The sequence below is a fragment of the Leiobunum rupestre genome, chromosome 7 (genome assembly GCF_980474605.1).
Source record: "Leiobunum rupestre chromosome 7, qqLeiRupe1.1.hap1, whole genome shotgun sequence".
In the NCBI taxonomy this organism is placed as follows: Eukaryota; Metazoa; Arthropoda; class Arachnida; order Opiliones; family Sclerosomatidae; genus Leiobunum; species Leiobunum rupestre.
The window spans coordinates 51,105,298-51,110,280 of NC_143390.1; positions in this window are offsets into that span (position 1 = coordinate 51,105,298).

Genomic DNA, 4,983 nt, shown 5'->3' on the forward strand with positions numbered 1-4,983 from the left:
TACATGTAGCTAGAACTATCTTGTTTTTATCTCAGTCGTTGTATATCCTCAATGTTATGATTGCCTGGAATTCAGTTTTATTAAACACGGGAGGTGTTGATACGGGTTGCATGTCACCTTAAAAGAATACAATCAAAATGCCGTACGTGAATCTATCTAAATAATAAAAAATGGCAATTACAATAAGTATGGAAAATTATTCCAATTATTACTATAACCCTCCGGCGATATAGAGGTAGAGAAATTGATATAACGTTTTGAGAAAAAACGAAGTTCAAGGTGATACTTGCCGACTAAACCTCTTCCTTACTGATATGAAGCTTCCCCAATATAAATCCAAAATAAATAGTAAATGCAAATACTGATCAAGACGATAATGATTACTCGATTCATTATATTAAATATCAAACTATTTTTAATTTTATGGTTCATAGCGGAAACACAAAGGCGGAAATAAATCTTGGGACTTAAAAGGGGGTTTAGTATATCTTATATAAAATCATGTATTATAATATTAAAATATTGTAACCGGACCTGCAAGGTACTCTTTATGTGGTTCGTGTAAAACTGAAAAATTCCACGATGGTGAATGTGGAAGAGAAATACTGGTACCAGACCAAAAAGATAATTTTTGCGTGGGGGAGAAAATTACTGTGTTAGGCCTAAGCGAGATTTTTTGAGTCAACGCGTCGGTTTTATCTTAGAAAATTAAAATGAAGGAAAGATTGTGTTGCTAATGTGAACGACGAACCTAGATGATTCGATTTGGCTTGAGTATGGATTGTAGTTGGCTTCTTCGGCTATCATGGCGAATTTGGTAACCGAGAAACCGGAAATATTTGATTTAGCGATCTACTTTTTGACACATAGGAGGAAGTAGAAAGGGACGGTCTTTTATTGAAGAGCCTATCATAGAAAAGTATACTCACACTATCTCTCTCTCTCTCACACTATCTCTCTCTGTCTCTCTCTCTCTCTCTCTCTCTCTCTCTCACTATCTCTCTGTCTCTCTCTCTCTCTCTCTCTCTCTCTCTCTCTCTCTCTCTCTCTCTCTCTCTCTCTCTCTATCTCTCTCTCTCTCTTTCTCTCTTTACTTTGGTGCCGCCGCTATGGCTCAAAGGTGTTATAAATTGTCCAGGTTTCGAAAAAATCTAATAGGTTCTGTTGTTGTCATTTTTATTATTATTCTAACTAGATGGAATTTTCAGTGTTTTTTTAGATACACTGTCTTCTTTGTTTAAATCTTTCCTTAATTGACCAAGTGAGATATAAAGGCCAAATGGTAACTTCCGATAATTTCCGTAATTGAAGGCTAATCACATCTACTTCATGATCGTTGAAATCTGATGACTGATAAATTAAGCTATAACTCCTGTATTTTTCTTTGTGTCAGTATTGTTATAGCGGTGTGCCTAGGATATCAATTCATCCTATATCACCGGTAGTCTCATCATGAACGCCCTTAGCTAATGTCAACAGCCCGGGCGAGTGACGGAACAGCCAAGGGCAGCCAGAGAAACTTACAGCTGATACCCAGCCCTCCAAAAGGCTCATCAATGGGACCAACACTGCCCACTTCACTCACAGCTGTGTGTATAACGGTGGATGCTATAGCATCATCAACAGACACTCGACTCACACAGAACGGGATCCATCGGCCGGAAGTGAAGGCACCATAAAGTGGACCAGTACAATTAGACCCAACGGGCCACAGCGCCTCATTCGGAGACCCGGCACCGCGCAGTTGGAAACCAACTCCGCCAGAACGTTGCACATTTGACCAAGGCTAACATATCCTTGTGCGCCACCACCCTTATGGGTTGAGGGAGCCCGATCCCGACTCCCTGGTAAAGCCACCAGTTATTGCACATCGTGACCCGTTAAGGGCCTATTTGTCAGTCAATTTGAATGTAAATTCTTGGACAGCGGTTGGTTAGTCATACCAACTTGATGAGAATTAATATTTACCTTTGAAAATAGGATATATCAAAAGTGGTTCCTACCTTTATTTTAAGTGAAGATAGTCTAAGTGTGATGGCCTCCAAGAATAGTAAATAAAAATGAACAGTAAAATTGAAAAACAGTTATAAAAACCAAAATCCTATTATACAACTTGGCCAAAAACCTTTATTTCAAACTTCGGAAAAGCAATGATAATTTTTGTCTAATATCATTATTCATACAGCCTAATAATATACACATCCTGAGTTTCACTGACTTGTTAGCGGAATAATTTTTATTAAATCATATCCTAGTAAATAACATTCTATAGTGATATTTTATAAGCTGTCCAAAACCCAAAAGAATTTCTAACTTTCTAAATCCATAAACGATTACTCCTCATTGATTACTATTTTACCTCATTTTTGTTATTAATCCAAATGTTTACTAGAGCCATTGTGGTATGGTCGTTACAAATTAATTTTAAGATCGATCCCTACTTGTAGGTATACTGTCTATAAAAGCAAACATGGTAATGTGTTAAAGGCAGTCAAAAAAATAATTTAGTATTGAGGCTAATTTAAAGGGAGTGTAAAATTCCATATTTATGGTGGATCACAATTTCCGCCACCAGGTTTAACATTGGAACGTTGGTTAATTTGAACGTCAAAAATAAATTGTATATAGCTGGTTTCACACTTGACGGAAAATAGCAGCGTAAAGTTGAACGTTAGCGGTATATCGAATGGGAATCAATTTTCAGCTCGGCGTTTATTATCGTCTTTCCGGCATATTTTCCGTCGAGTGTGAAACCAGCTTATGAAGATTTCTTGGTATATCTCACTATCAAACTTTTAATATTTCTAATCAACTTTTAGATATTTCAACTACAATTCGCGAGTTTGTCGTAAAGCACCCCAGCAACGACCTTGGCTCCACTGTAACACAAGTTTTTATAAAAAAGGCGTAGGCTGAAAACAGAAGTTTTAATAAATTACAGCAGATAGCAACGACTGAATTCAAATCTGTCACCAGGCGGATGCATTAAATGTTCAGAGATAAACTGAATTCCGTCTTTACTATCTGAAATACTTCATTATGTCATTTAGTCTTCCGTTTTTAGCCTACAAGACATTTATATTTAGATAACTTACCCGACTTCATATTCCTTGATATTCAAATCAGCGCAAATTGGAACTTCGTATTTCTTTCGACGGAAAATTAGGCGCGTAAAGTAAAGAAAATATTTTCGCCTTTGTCGTTATGGTCGTCATTCCGTCAAGATTTCCGTCGACAGAAATCGATTAAACGAGATAGTTTAACATTTACAAACGAGCAAATTAATACTAAACATTAATGTGGATAGATTGTTTCTGAGCATTTCTGTATCAGGCTTAGAATCTATGGAAAGTGATTGAATTTTGTTTCCGTTGAATTCCATTGGGTAAGTCGATTTTGATAAATGAAGCGTTTACGGTTTGGAGTTTACTTAATTTATTTAGTTAATAAATACATCGATTGCTAAGCTATAGTGGATTAAATTGCATAAATAGTAAAAAAAGACAGAATGATAATACAAAAACAAGGGTGGGAAGGATATAGTTTGGAATGTCTTAGTTGTCAAAGTTAGGGCAAAGGTGGTCCCGCGCAAAACGTCGGACAGACCCTATAGGTCACTTGGGAGGGAGTTCAAGGATAAACTTAATGGTTGTTTATATTTAAATTATGAACAAAATGTATCAGTTTGGGCACTCACGGGCTGAGGGATTTTGAAGTGGTTGTTCTCGTTATTGAGAAAAATAATCGATAAGAAATATTCAGTTATTGCGGTCGCTATACCATTTTGGGTACTTGAGGGCTGAGATCTTGGCCATTTTCCAATAGGCGATAGCATAAATTGTTTTGGTCGTAGCAGACTTGGTAAGATTTTCCCGGAAAATCGTCATAGCACTACCAACTTCTATAATGTGCTTCCGCGATCGGGATTGGCCGTGGTCAAAACATAGGCGCTGCTTCACTAAGCCTAGATTAAAAGGTTTATGCCCACTAGCGCAGTTCCCATTTGCTCAGTTCCCATTTGCGCGGTTTCCCAAAAGCGCAGTGTCCCAAAAGCGCGGTTCCCATTTGCGCAGTTCCCAATAGCGCGGTTTCCTTTTTGCGCACTTTCCCGAAAGCGTGGGGCCTCATGTGATTTTCCACCGCCACAGTTTCCCATTAAAAAACAAAGAGTCAAAAAAATTTCAAGTTTAATCCCTTATTTTATTCCCAAAAATAAACTAAATCCATTTTTAGAATATGATTTTCGTAAGCCCTATCTCAACAAATGGGTTGAAAACACCTAACCTAACGTACAGTGCCTACACGCCTGCGGCGCACCCGGCTAACCTAACCTAGTTATTCCATATTCAAAGTTATATACACTGAAACTTGGATAATTAATCGAAATTATCGAAATATACTTTTGAACATACTTTCCCCAACGGAGATTCGAACTCGGATTTCCTAAACCGCACTCGGACGCTTTACCTCGAGACCATGGGTGGTGGGAATCTCCTTTAAATTTCCTTTGGTTTATTTTCATTAATTTTTATATACATATCCTAATAATCGAAACCGTGCTTTTGGGAAACCGCGCTTTTGGGAAACCACGCTATTGGGAACCACACTATTGGGAAACCGCACTATTGGGAATTGCGCTTTTGGGTAACCGCGCTATTGGGAAACCGCGCTATTTGGAAACCGCGGTTTTGGGACACTGCGCTTTTGAGAACTGCGCTTTTGGGAAACCGCGCAAATGGGAACTGCGCTAACGGGAACTGCGCTAATAGGCGTATACCGATTTAAAACGTGTTCTAGTCTTCATTTTTTTACAATTTTCTAGTCAGAGACTTAACATCACTATCACAATAATAATACTAATGTCCGGGTCATCCTTTAATCATGTTTAACAAATTAAACTTTTTTCTATTTTAAAAAATAAATATTTAAATACATAACTTGCCACGAAATTTTCTTTAAAGGTTAAACTTTTGAAGATTTATT